Genomic DNA, 14,361 nt, shown 5'->3' with positions numbered 1-14,361 from the left:
AGACAAGCCGAGCCGAGCCGAACGCAGCCGAACCCAACCGAGCCGAGCCGAGTGGAGCCGCACCGACCCAGCCGAGCCTCGGCCGATCAGCTGCCGAAGCGCCAGCGCTGGCCGGAGCCGTCCCGGCGGCGGGGACGGCGCGGGGCCGGGCCGGGCCGGGCCGGGCCGCCGGTCCCTCCTCCCCGATCCCCCACCGCTCCCCCTTCGCTCCTTCCCGTTCCCTCCCGTTCCCTCCCCGCCTCCCTGCGCAGCGCGAACATGGCGGCGGCGGCGGCGGCGAGGGACTGAGCAGCGCCAGCGCTCGGCGGCCGCGCAGGTGAGCGGGCGGCCCAGGGCGGGCGGCTCGGCCGGGCTCGGTCCGGCCCGGCCGGAGAAGCGCGGCGGGGCTCGGGCGGGGGTCGGGCCCGCAGCCCGGCCCGGATCTCATCCCTCCTGTCAGCGCGGCCCGGCCGCCGCTTCCGCGCGGTGCCCGGGCCGAGGGAGGCTGTCACCGCCCGCACCTGCTGGTGCCCGTCCGGGACCGGCCCTCCCGGCGGCCGGGCAGCGCCCCGGGGCTCCCCGGCCCCGCGGCTGCCCGGCCGGGCTGTGCCTCCCGGGGAAGCCTCTTCCAGGGCTTTGTTGTTGTGCCGGTTGTCCCCGGGCAGGGCCTCGGGCAGCCGCGGTACCGCCTCGCCCCGAGGCCTCGGAGCGGTTCTGGGGCCGGCCGGAGCCGCCCCCTCCCCGGCGCGTTTCGGTACCGGCCGGGCGCTCCTGGCCGGATAGGGAAAGCGGGACCGAGCTGCAGGAGGTGGCCCTGTCTGGAGCTCTGCCCGCAGGGGTTTGTGCCCTTCCTCCCCCACGAGCCCTTCAGGGCTCGGTGACACCGTGCTGTCACCCCAGTGTGTGTGTGGAGGTGGTGCCCGGTGCTCCGAGCAGGTCCTGCTGCTGGAGGTGGCAGGGGTGACCCCGGGGAGCAGCCGGAGAAATCCCATCACCACCGTGCCTGGGGAGAAGCTGCGCCTCCTTCGCAGCCGCCCCGAGCCGAGCGCTGGGATAGAGCTGGGAGCGAGACAAGATTTGAGCGTTTCGTGCACAGTGAGATGTTTAAAAATAACCCCGGTGACGGCTGGCTCCTGTCGCGCAGGTTTAATCCGCAAGCTCTTTGAAGCTCCGGTGTAAAACTGTGGCAGCACTTTGGAGTGTGGATGACTGAAGGTAGAGCTGGTAAATCTGAGCAGGCAGCCTGAGTTTGGGATGCACTGAGCAGCTTGGCTCCCTTGGGCCTCGGGTGGTTTAGGTTCAGCAGCTGAAACTATTTCCATGGGGAACGCGGGATGTGGAGACCCAGCTCTGGGGTCTCCGGCTTTGATTTTTTGGCTGAGTTTGTGTTTACTGTTGTTGTTTATAGTAAACAGCGTGCACTGAGTGGCTGGGAACAGCCATGTGGTCGCTGCAGTTCGCAGCCAGTAATATTGGGGGAAAATGTTCTCCCACCTCGGTTCGCTGCGGGCTGGGCCTCCTCCTGTCGCCTTCCTCTCTTACTCTCAGCTTCTGCTGGCCAGGCTGTGCTGTCCATATGTGTTTGCTGGGAATATTGGGAGCATGGGATGGTGGTGTCATTCCTTGTGCTTCATCTCAGGCACCGGCATGTGGTTTGGGGTTAATATGGGGAACAAAACTCGGCTCATGGGGGTCTCAGCTTGGGACAAGCTGCCGTGGTATGCAGCCCTGCATGGGCTGGTGGGTAGTTCAGGATCTGCCCAGTAGATGGTATGAAAATGCAGATGGAAATCAGGGAGTCCCTTCCAATGGGCACGAGGGAAATGCAGGTATTTCTGTGCTATTTAAAGTATTCATTTAATTTAAAGTTTGAGTGTGTTCTGTTTGTAAGAGATATGCTGAGTCTTGGTCCTGGTTTGGTATTTACATCTTAGCAAGTGACAATTCTGCATCTTGATTAACTGCTTTTCTTGGGGCACTTCTGTGGAAATCTGATGAATTTTGCCAGACAATATAGTGTCTATAAGTAAAAGATCCTGTTAAGGTGTTAAATGATGATCTTATTCATCAAGTAGCTGTGCTTCAGTCTAGACAGGAGTGCTCTGTCCCTGCCCTACGTCTGATTTAAAGGAATGTCTGAAACTTTGTTTGGTAGACTCAGACATCGGGTACCTCCAGAGATGTCCTGGTTGTTTCCCAATCTTGGGTAAGGTCAGGTGGGCTTCTAAACTCTTCCTGAGTAATAGTTCTTTTAAGCTCTTCATGCTGGCAATTCCATGTCCTGTGCAGGTGGTGTATGCCAACACTTAGGCCTCCCCATCATTACAGATATTTTTTGGGGTGTTTAATCTAAGTCTTTGTCTTGCACTTTAAACCTGTTCTTTTTCTGATGTCCAGAGCTCATGGAGAGCACCCTACTCCACACATCACTCCACTTCCTACGTGTCTGCAGCTCAGTTAGAAAAGTTTGAAGACTTCTTTTCCCTCTCCCTGAGCTGAGCAAGATCAGTTTCTCCCTTCTTCTCACATGGGCATGTCAGCCTAGCTGACCTCTGTCTCTGACTTGGGTTCTGCTCCCATTCACACTTCACCTAAAGTGCCGTGGTCAGTCAGAACAGGACTCTGCCCAGCAGTTGTAATAAGCTGGGCCCAAACGACCCCTTTTTGGTACATCTCAGCACTGTTACGTGACAAGGAATGCAGATCATATGTTTGCCTGTTTGTGCTGTTAACTGTGTGTTTGTGGCAGGACTTGGCGTGCTTGGTGAGCTCCTGTTTGCAAATCTGGAGTAGCATGATAGCAACATGAGCTCAGAGCTGCGCTGAGTTAAACCTTGGTGTGTCTGGGGCTCTTGTTTGAGCTGTAATGTTTGCATCTTCCACCCTGTCTTTTCTTCTTTTCCTTGCCTGCTACTGCAATTCAGTTTTTGCAATGAGAGAAAAACATTTTGAGTATTTTATGCATCCATTTATGTTTGAGAAGTTTCCTGGCAAGGAGAGGTCCCTGACAAGTGAGGGAAGATGCATTGAGGACAGAGCAGCAACTTTGGCTGCCAGCTTCTCCTGTGAGGTGGTTAATCTCCTGCATATATATAATTCAGAGACATGCCAAGGTAAAAATTATCTCCACAATTGAACTCTCAGTGTAACAGAGCTGTGGCTCTGACTCCTCCTTCACCCCAGCACTACATCCGGGTGTAGCACCTGCACTCCAAGCTGGGACATAAATGTTTCATCCCACTTCATTTACAAGATAGCACAGCCTAATCCTAAAGGAAATGCTTTTTCTGGCTTTAATACAGTTGTAAAAAATCCCTTTCTTACCCAGCTTAAATATCTACCAGTGGAAGCTGTTATAAAACATTTTCACTGTGTTTAACCCGATAGTGCAAGTCTGAGAGCAGCAGGAAGCACAAGAGATCTTCCCTGTGTATCACCAGCTCTCACTGGGCTTGGAGTGAACAAATCCAGTGACTTGAACTAGTGGTGTCAGAGTGGTGGGGACACCTGAGCACCAGAGATCAGCACCTCCTCCTCTTTGTAAAGCTGTGCTCTGTCCTGGGTGGCATTTTCCCTTAGCAGGACATTTCAGAGGTGGTTTCAATTGTGAGCAGAAGGAGAGATCAGTACAGGGACATCACTGCAGCCTGGCTGCTGCTGAAAACACTTAATTCCCAGAGATCTCTATTTTCATTCAATTCCCTTAAAAAACAGAGTAATACTTAGCTCTTTTACTGAGGTTTCTTACACACACCACCTCTAGCAGATTTAGACACTGTGATACAAAGTTTGCAGTCTTCACTACCAAATGTTTCTGCCTCTCTAGCAGGGATTTAAGCAGAGTTTGTGTGTGCCTCTGCTCTCACTGGACTGAATCTCACACTTTTATGCAGACTCATCCTGAGCAAAAAAATCAAGAATTTGGCTGAGAACTGAAGGAAGAGATGAATGTCTGTTTTGCTGCCTCTGCTGTTTGCGTGGCAGCCTCGTCCAACAGGCCAGATGGACAGGTGATGTCTGGGGAATGAATCTAAAGCACTTGGCTTCCTCAGAGCTGCCTTGATCAGCAGAGGGAAGTGGCCCCTGCAGCTCCACAGCCTGGTTGGTAATATGTCACTGGAGATGAGGAAACAGAGCACAGTCAGTGTGGTCATTGCCAGCACAAGGGAGCTGACGTGGGAATTCAGGCAGGACTGTTTTTCCCTGGCACAAGCTTGTGCTTCTGCCGCTCTCCATTTCTTGCTCAGAAGTTTTTTTCTGTTTGTATTAGAAATTGAATGGTGTTATCACCAGTAGGAAAAGAAACTCCTGCTGGAGGTGCCTCCTCCCAGCCAGTGTGCTTGGAGTAACCCAGCTCCAATTAGCTTGTACATTTTCCAGGCTGCCACAGTGGGAACAGCCCAGAAATCTCCCTGTGGCTGGGGTTTGTTTTCAGCAACAGAAACTGTAGGAGTAGATGGTAGTGGAAATCTGTGAAGTTCAATCTTTGCCCATTGAGTTTCCTGCAATTCTTCCTCTCTCCTGGCCCTTCCAGGTTTCACTGGATACCGATCCAGATCCTTTCTTGTAGATATTGTGGCAGGGGAACAAGTTTGGTTCACCCATTTCTGGAGTGACATCTGCTGCAGTTTGCTTGGGGGTGGAGAGGAGTAGGTGCACCCTTCTGATTCCTCAGGGTGCTGCTGATGTTTGACCACAGGAAAAGATCCTGCCAGGAAAAATGGGGTTTGTGCTTGGGGGGAGATGGGGGACACTTACAATGTTTGAGTCCAGTGTTGGCAGAGGCTGCACAGGGTGAAGCCCATCTGTGCTCCACTGAGTGAGCCACGGTCCCATCGGCTGCTGCTTGCAGTCACCTCATGCTGGAACACCTGCTGCCAGTGCCTGACGAGCTTCCATCTGCTCTGGCCTCCCCTGTGCCACTGCTGCAGGGTGTCCCTGCTCCTGGCCTCCCTCCCTTTCCCGTTTGGAGCAGCCCCTGCCTCCTCCTCCCCCCCATGCTGAGCCCTCGGTGGTGGGATGGATGCGTGTCCAGCTGTGTCTGCGGTGAGCAGCAGGGCAGCCTGTGTTCCCTGCTCCCCCTCGCTCCCTCCTGGCTGGGGGAGCCTCCCTGGGCTGCTGCCAGGGCCTGCTACCCTCCCTGTGTCCCTGCAGCTGTGGGGAAGCCAAGCCAAGCCAAGCCAGGCCAGGCCAGGGGCCAGGCTGGGCTGCACACACCGTGGGGGACACGGATGAGCAGCAACTTTAGCATGGCTCATTATCATTGACAACCTTACATGTGTATATCTATCTTAAATATTCAGAGATTTTTCAGAAGACACTCACATATAATCACCGGATTCTCACCTGTCTACAGCTAGTATTTTGGCTCCTTAGTAAAAGCCAGGATTTCTGCTGAGTTATGCTGGACTTGTGTTTCACTTCTAGCCACTCCTATGGTAGTTAGAAGGAATTAATTAACTTCTGGAGTTGTCTTCTTCATAGACAATCAGTAGTGGATGGTTACTCCATAGCTCTTCTCAGGGGGGAGGGACTTTGGGGCAGGAACCTGGGCTCTGGCTCTGGGTGGCACAAAATGTCCCCACAGTGCACTTGAATGTCCCTGGTACCAGCTGGACTGCAGAGGTGATGGCTCAAGGTGAGGGTGGCTACCTGAGCTCAGGCTGAATGCCCTGGGGGAGCTCTGCAGAGTCCTGGGCATCTCCCAGCAGTGCTGCCTCCCTGCACTCACTGCTGCAGGGCCCCTCGCTCCCCACTCGTGCCTTTCCTGCCCAGCTGCAATGCATAAGGTAGGAGAAATTTCTGCTCTGTACCCATTAGTTAAGTGGAGTAGAGAGCAAGCAGAAGAGCTGATGGAGTCTGATGTGGACTGAGGAGGAAGTTGTACCAATTCTACTTTCTAAAAATAAGTCGAGTGGCTGTTCACACAGCCCAGAGACTGCTGCTCTCTGCACGCTGACTGTGGTTGGGTTTTGTTTTTTTTTTTTTGTCTTTTTACAGCAAATCTTAGGTGCTGCAGGCCATTAAAATTGTGCAGTGGCTGTGTGATCAGGGAGGTACCTATGCAGAAAGTCTTGTGGTTTCAGTGTTTCTAGAAGTGACCTTGAAGGATCACCCATACATAATGTTTCCTGGAGGTTTCTCTAGGGTGTTCTAAGATTTCCTGTGATGGTGGTTCCTCCTTCCTCAGCAATTCACTCCAGTGCCTGACTATTCTGAGATTAAGGAGCTTTGCTTGATTTCAGGCTGGTATTGCTATACTTTAACCCTATCATTTTGATATTTCACCTTCTCTTCTGGCGAGCTACCAAGAGAAGAAAAATGCTGTCCTGCTTGTTATGTGCAGAGGATATTGGCCAGTGATGGGCAGCAGGTATCAGTTCCACCACCTAAGGGCTCACCTGGAGCCCTTAACTCTTCCCACAAGTGGGGTAAAGCGTGGCAGCTGGCTGACCTGGCTTGTCACTTGACTCCTGAGGTCATTTGTGATTGCCACAGCCCCACACTGGAGGGTTTTACCTGGCTGTGCAGTGCCACATCTCCTCCAGCATGGCAGGAGGTAGCAGCTCACTTGAATTGCTGTGCCTGGAGAGGGCAGGAGGAACTTGTTTGCCTTGGGCATTATCCAAGCCCTGCACTGGAGATCTGGGCAGTGCCACTGTTGTTCCAGCGTTATGGGGGGGGGTTTGAATCTTGACTCCCTTTCCATCACCATGAGCTTTGGTCATGTCTTGCACACTGCTGGCAGAGTCTCCAGTTATATATATATATGTGTGTGTGTGTAGTGGTATCTGTTCAGCATTATCTTGTGCCTGACCAGAGGACTCAGTGTGTTCTGGGGCTGCTCACTTATTTCATATTGTTGTCAGCTGGAAAATCTGTAAATGCCCTGTGATATTTTATGGCTTTATAAGCTGTACAAAATGTCCAGCAGGTACTTGAATGTCGAGCAGATACAGTCTGTAAGAGTGCCTTGTTTTCATTAGCTCCTTGGCAGACACTGAACATACTTGCAGAGATGCAGGATGGACTTTTGGTTGCTTGTGGTTATGATTTGGGTTTTTTATTGGCATCTACTGTGTGTTGCACAGAAAACAGTGAAGGGCCTCACAGGATATTTTTTAGTTGTCCAAACTCTTGGCCCTTCAGGAATGTAAAGCAGCCTAAGAACTTTTTCTTTACATAATTAACAGCAATCTGTTCAGGGTTTCCTGCAGGAACTGGCTAGTGATTTTTCCTCTCTGGGAGTAATTCTCCTGAGCTAATATTTCTGTCTACATCTAGATTGTTCTTTCTTTTGTTATTAAAATTGAGTGTAATTTTGATGGGCATGTTATACTTTTTCTGTATCCAGACATTGTACCCGGTAGATGATATTTCTCTTTGAGTAGATACATGGTTTTGAATACTGGGATTTTATCTTAAGTCACAGATAAGACCAGAGTTATACACAGATTAAAAATAGCAAGCAGTAATTAATACCCATCCTCAGTGAGCCTGGCTCTGCTGGTTTCTCTTAACATGTTGCAGTGTAACAATTTCCTTTCTTTTTCCTCAGAAATAGATGAATTAATATCTCTCTACATGGGTGAGAAAATAAAACAATGATACTTGTTTCCTGCCCTGGCACACCATTCCCTTGGGGTACAGTGAGTTTGAGGAGCTCTTCTCCTGGGCAGCCCTTTGCCTTGATTGGGCTGGAATGATCCTTTCACATCCTTCCCTCCCCAGACATCCTCTCTCAGGGCTGGATTATCTCTGTCTCAGTGCTCCAAGCAGCAGAGACTGACTCCTCTTCCGCTCCAAAAGGGTAAATCCAGGTTTTGTGGCTCTGCTCCATACCCTGAGGGTTTGGAGATTTTATCTTTTTCATTTCTTTAGCAGATGGGGCAGATCAGTAGGAACTATTCCTCATCTGTCCTTTGTTTGCATAAGAAGAATCAGCTGCTGGAAGGGTTGGAGGGGAGTCTGGCTGTGCTTCCTGCCAGGGAGACCCTGGGTTGTGTCACTCTAAGGGTAGATTTTTGTATATACACACACACACACACATTAAAGGGATCTCCTCTGAGGGAGGGCAGAGGGAGTTGCGTTTGGAAGGTTTGGGAAGGTTGGCTGTGTGGATGTTGAGTCAGGGACAGGGATTTGTATGTGGATCTGTGAAGGATTCAGCCTTGAGTGTGACTGGAGTTGTGCCCCCCTCCCTCCTCCTCTTTGTCAGTAGGGAGATGTTTGTGTTGGTGCTGGACCTCAGGAAGGTAAGAAATGCTTAACTCCTTGGAAGGTCATTCCTTTGTGCTGGATGAGGAAAGAGAGCACTTCAGGCATTCCAGTAACATCCTCAGCGATTGCTTTGATGCCATGTGAGGTTCGAGGATGAGTTTCATCCCTGTATTTTCCCAGGGGATATTGCTAAGCATTCCATTTAATTTTTAAGGTTGGTTATAGAAGGAAAGGAGAAGGAAAATGTAATTGTAAGTGTATGTAACCATCATCATCCCCCATGTCTCAGTATTTAGCTCATTAGAGGGTGGTGATTTTGTCCCTCACCTTTTCTTCAGGGCTGGTTTGTTCTGCTCTGCTCCCTGAGCTCTCATCTCCCTCCCTGCCATTTCAGTGGAAACTCTTGCCCCGTGTGTCTCTCCCTGGGGATCACCCTCCTCCCTCGTGCTTGTGAGATACAGGGTACTTACTTTAAGGGATTGGGTCATCTCCTTCCCCTCTCTTTGCAGAGTTTTCCTCATTTACATTTCTGTTGTGTCCCCTAATTACCATCCCTTTGGTTTTTTATTCCCCCTCAAGCTGCCTTTCCCTGCTCATGGTCTCCTGAGGATGTTCTGCTGAAACTTTATCAAACTTACATTACTAGAAATAGTTAATGCAAAATTTTCTTTGAGGAATTCTCACATCCTGCTTGCAGCATCACTGCACAGTCTGTCTTGACATTTCCAATAGAGACACAACTGGAAGCCAGTCCTTTCCTTCTGGATTGCCTCCTGTTTCCCCTTCCATAGGAATACATTGTCCTTCCATATCTTCCATGCCATAAAGAGTTCATTTTTTAATAGAGTCCAGTAGAGAATTAAGGATAAGGTTGATTAAACATGTTATACATACATATATCTACTGGGTGTCAACCATGAAGAGTTTTCACACTGGAGCCCTTTCTGGGGCCACATCCATCACCCCTGTAACTGCTGTCTGGGAAAGCAGCCACAGCTGGCTGTGCAAGGGGGGCTGTACTAGCCTGTCTGGGGGTGATATGGAAACCATGCACTGGTTTTTAATGTACTCCTGTTTAAATTCTTATTTAAAGACCTTGAAGCATCCTATTGTGTGTGCTTTTGTGAGGGGTGACTCTGTAAGTGCCCTGGGCAGAATCCCATTTCAAGGTCTCCTGTAAGCCATCTGCTTTCAGTAATAGCTCTTAGCTTTGGCATGTGGCTCAGTGCAGGCTGAAATAGCCACATTGCTGCAAAACTTTCTGTACTGCCTGCATCAGTTTGGCCTTCCCACTATGCCTGCACGGGCTGGTGCACCCTCAGGGTGCCCTGCAGCACCAGCTTCACCCTCCAGCTTGTCCCCAGGCAAGGGGGCATAACCCAGCGCAGGAGTGTGGGGTGTGCCATGTCCTGCACCTCTCCATGTTCTGGGATTGCCATGAGAGGAAACTCAGGTACCTGCAAACCTGGCCTGTGGGCTGGTTCCCATTCCCAGGGTGTCAGGGAATGGGCAGAATATGCCAGAGCCCCATGTGTGATAAATCTTCTCTCCTTCTAGTTGTCCTCAGTGGATTGGGTACACTGCTGTGCCAGTCTAACACCCAGGCCATTCCTCTTCTAAAGTCTGGAGACTTTAACTTTTAGCTATGGGAGTCCTGCTGACACAAAATAGCTGTAACACAGATGGTCCAGTGTTAGAAACAGCAGCCTTGGGCACACAGATTCAGTTCCTTGCTTTGGCATGTTCTTCCCAACTGGCACTGAAGTCCATCAGTGCTTTGCTTTTCTCTATGTAACAGGCACCTTACCTGCCCAAAAAGCAGATCTCTGTGTTGGGTTTTGTTACAGTGCATTTGGGAGAGCTCTGTGGAGGTACAGTCAGAAATGTCTCTGCTTAACACCAAGAAACAGAGATCTGCAGCTTTTCCCAGAACTCCTCCAGAGCAGTCATGGAGAGCAGTGATGTTGATGGCATGTTTCTCACTGGGATGTGGGACATGGGCATTGCTCAGCTCAGAGGGAGAACCTCAAAGTGACTTCAGCAGTAGGACCAGCCATGAAGGACTTGCTGAAATAATTCTGGAGCACAGTGAAGCTTCCTTACCCCCAGGGGATTTGTGTGATTAGATAAGGCCTGTGCCACATCAGCACGAGTTCAAGGTGGGCCACTCCAGTGGGAGGCAGCCCAGGCACTGGCTCCAAGCCTTGGACATGGTCCTGTCTGGGGAGGAGCAGCACAGGATGCTGTGAGGGCTGTGAATCCCTGCCCATGTCGAGGGGGTTGAAACAAAAGGATCTTTGAGCTCCCATCTGACCCAAACCACTCCATGACTCCATGTTCCCTGCATTAGGTTTTGCACTGGTTTCTTTCTATTTGAGTGGGTTGGAAACCAATGCCAGTCTTAAAAGCAGCTCTGATTTTTCAGCAGTGTGTGGACTTCTTACAGCAGTCGAGCCCCATCTTTCCAAGGAGGATTTGCAGGGCTGGAGTGCTCACCCCCCTCACTACAGAAATGGCAGCCACGGAGCTGAAACTCCCAGCTCATCAGTAAACATGTCTGTACTGAGAAAATTCATCCTGTTAAGGGGCTTCCTTTAGCAGACTCGAGTCAGATTATCTTATTTGTCTTTTATTTGAAGCCCTTTCATCTCTCCATTTCTCTCAGCCTGGTATCCTGTTCCTGGAGTGTGCCAAATATGTTGTCTTTACTGCAGCCTCTTCAGTCTTTGTGGAGAGCAAGATCTGCTCACAGTGATACATGTCAGGATGTTTTTGGTTTGATCCAAGGCCCATGCTGGTTTTGTTGGGTTTATTTTAGTTTTGTTTTTTGGTTTTGGTTATGGTTGGTTTTTTGTGTGTGTGTGTGGGTTGGTTTTTTGGGTTTATTTTTGCCTAGGAAAGAAATCATTACTGAAATCCTGCAAGGTTTCATTTCATTTCTTCCACAGTCATGAGCAGTGGTAACCATTGTAGCTTTGCTCACAGTGGTGGTTCCTCTCACTGGTCTGTGGTTTTTGTACTCACCCTGAGGGTGATCTCTTGAGCCTGACTCAGCAGTGTCTGGTGGTCCAGCTGCCATTTCCTGGGGGCTGACTTATTTTCTCTCCCCACCAACCTGAAGGTGTTCAAAAGGAAGTCATAAAATCAATATTTTCATTGTAGAAACATGGTATATCCAAGTTTTTTCACATGTTTTTGTCTTTTAAAATATGTAATCCCGTGAGACTTGGCTCAGGGGCTGAGGGAAGTGTGTTCCTTGTGATCACATCTTCGAGACACCTCAGTGTGTTAACACAAGAATGTGTTTGTGAGGAGCCTGTCATGAGGTCTGGAGTTCATCAGTCCACTTCTTACATGATAGAAGGATAAAATTAATTCCAGAGAATGAGAGATGTTGGAAATAACAGAAAATCCTTCTGGTAGAAAGAGGAATAATGGTTTACAGCCAGTCAGGTATTTCAGATCACACAAGGGGATCAGTACTGCAGATGGAAATACCAGCATTCATTGTACAGTGTTACTTAGAAATATTCCCTGGTGTGAATGTAAGGGCTCTCCTGATCTGATGAGGGGAGGTGCTTCCAGAGATGCTGTATCTTTATCAGCCTTTGTTTGGAGCTGCCAAAAATGTGACTTTGCACTAACCAGGAGAAATAAAACTCCAGTCTTGCTCAGGAGGATGGTAGCAGGGAGGTGGAAGGAGCTAAAATCATTGTTTAAGATAAATTCTGACTCACCTTTTCAAACTGGGAAGCTGATCACTCCTGAGGGTTTACTCCAGGTCCCACATAAACATCCATTTGGCATTTTGGTTTAGGATCCTTGCCTGCATGTCTGGCTCTGAGGAGGCTGATGCTCAGTGCTGGGAGCTGGTCTTTGGCTTCTGCCCAGGAAAGGGGTCAGTCAGCTGGCTCATCAAAGCATGCCTTGAGAGAGCAAGAACTGTGCTTTAGACCAGCAAAAGTTCTGGTGTCCACAGGTCAGGCAGAAATCAGAGGAGCCGAGGCTGGTGTGAAAACTAAAGGAGGAGTCAGATCGTGTGCTGACATTCTTCTGATTTCTCATGTAGGCTGAAAGTGCTTTTCTTTCTGCACCATAGAAATTAAAAATGGCAAAAAAGGTGTTAAGTGAGCAAGCAGGCTGAGTTTGGGAAAGGTTCTTCCCCTAGAGGGTTGTGGGGCACTGAACAGGCTTCCAGGGAATGGTCATGGTTCCAAGGCTGCCAAAGCTCAATCTGGAAAATGCTCTCAGGGACAGGGTGGGATTGTTGGGGTGTCCTGTGTGGTCAGGAGTTGGAATTGATGATCCTTATGGATCCCTCCCAGCTCAGGATATTCTGTATTTCACGTGAATTAATCCTTATGAATCCCTCCCAGCTCAGGATATTCTGTAATTCTGCTCATCATGTGCCTGATTTTCTGCTTGGGTTGGGATGCCACTGGATGTGCCTGTGTAGTCACACAGGGGCTTCCAGAATGGAGCTGAAGCATTGCAGCAGGGAGGCTGGAATGGCAGCACTGCCATCACCCGTGACAGGCAGGAGCTTACAGGGCTGCCCTCACATTTCCTGAGGGAATTTGTAAGGGACAGCTCTTTACTGCTGGAAGCATTGATGGTGTTTGATGGAAACATCACTGTGAAGAAAACCTCAGCTGAAGCAGAGGTTACATGGAAGGGATTTTTAGTGGCTGCAGTGGTTGTGGTGCTCCAGACCTGTGCTTTTGTGGGGAACAAATCAATGCCTGCAGCCACTTTGCATCATGAGAAACTGTCAGGATTCTCTTGTGGCAGCCCCATGGGATTTCCAAGAAGCGTCATTCTCACAGTCCTCTGTCAATATGCAAAGTTTCCTTTTTTTTTTCCCCCAGTCCTAATCTGTGGGTATGTATCTGACCTAATAAAACCATTTTCCAGCTTCACTGCTGGTGGTTTTCTTCCTCTTGTCTCTGAAAGCCTCTGGCCTGCTGGCAGTGGCATTGTCCAGCAAGGTTTGAAGCTTGGCACGCTGTCAGCAAACCTTCAGGTTCCCTTTCAATCAAACATGGGAGTGCTGAGATCCGACTTGGATTCCATCCCAAGGTTCACCAGAATCACCCTTGTATAATAGGAAGTCCAAACAACCCCAGGAAATAATTCAGTTGTGACTGGTGCCTTGAGTGGAACAAAGAAGTGCCTAGAAGAGACATTAAGAGCCTCAGCTCTAACTCCTTTGATAATTATGCACTCTGAAGGAGCAGAGGCTTTGGAGATAAAGGGATTACATGCATCTCATGAGGGCTGGAAAGATGGGACAGCATCTTCCATCCAAATTTTCTCATTTTTGTTTTACTGATATTGCAGTTGCCACATTTTGTGGAAGAATATTGCAGAGTAGGCTTCCCTGTAACCCTGCAGTTGCCTTCCAATCTGGCACAGGTAAATTGAATCTGACTACCCTTAGGGATGAGCTTTTGGAAAAGCCTGTTGGCAAGAGCAGTGGGGGGAGAACTTAATTAGATTAAGGTGCATTTCCACAGTGTTGCTGCAGGCTGTGCAGTGCTGGAGGAGCTGGGGATGCCCTGGGATGCTCTGCCTGCCTGCCTGAGGAAAAGGAAAATGCATCAGAGGTGTGAATCTCAGTGTAAGCCAGCACAGGGCTCCCCAGGCTGTGAGCAAACCATGTCCTGAGCTGGTGTCCTGCCCCTGGCCGTGAGCTGGGGTCTGCAGCCTGGCAGGAGGGCAGGGGCTCAGCTTTTCCGTGCCTCAGAGGCAGTGATGGGGTGGGCAGGGTTTGGCTGGGCACCCAGCCTTCAGCTCTTGGGGCCTGGGTACTGATGGCCCATGGGTCTCATACTTTGATACCCTTACAAATGCTGCTTTGCTTTTCAATGTCTGTCACTTCTAAGGTTACTCCTTTACTTCCCTTGATAACTTCCTCCATAAGGAAGTTGCATGTCTATTAATTTCCAATGAACTGCTCCTTCTCCCTGCTATATACTTGGGGGTTTTTGACTTTTGTAGGTTTGTTCTGCTGCACTGGGAAGGGATAATTTGGAGTCCCCAGTTCTCTCTCTTCATGCTACTCATTATTTTATATGCCTCTCCTGTGGTCTCTCTCCTTTTCATTACTAATCAGGTCTAGTCTTTTCAATCCTCCTTTGTGTGATAGTTTCATTTTACAAA

At 49.7% G+C, this 14,361-nt stretch overlaps 1 protein-coding gene across 4 annotated transcripts in view; it reads left to right on the top strand.

Moving 5' to 3' along the window:
- Positions 1-234: 234 nt before the first annotated feature.
- The window catches only part of SCMH1 (Scm polycomb group protein homolog 1), a 63,929-nt gene continuing 49,802 nt past the window's right edge, over positions 235-14,361 (top strand). For 3 of the 4 annotated variants that reach the window (XM_066564984.1, XM_066564983.1, XM_066564980.1), the window contains exon 1: positions 235-316. The gene's annotated coding sequence lies outside the window, so the exon portion shown is untranslated. The remainder of the gene's footprint in view (positions 317-14,361) is intronic. The other variant, XM_066564981.1, reaches the window with a different exon arrangement.

This window comes from Molothrus aeneus, chromosome 23 (assembly GCF_037042795.1).
Source record: "Molothrus aeneus isolate 106 chromosome 23, BPBGC_Maene_1.0, whole genome shotgun sequence".
NCBI classification, from domain to species: Eukaryota; Metazoa; Chordata; class Aves; order Passeriformes; family Icteridae; genus Molothrus; species Molothrus aeneus.
Note: the sequence above shows the minus strand (reverse complement) of the source record. Positions and strands in the feature narration are given on the sequence as shown.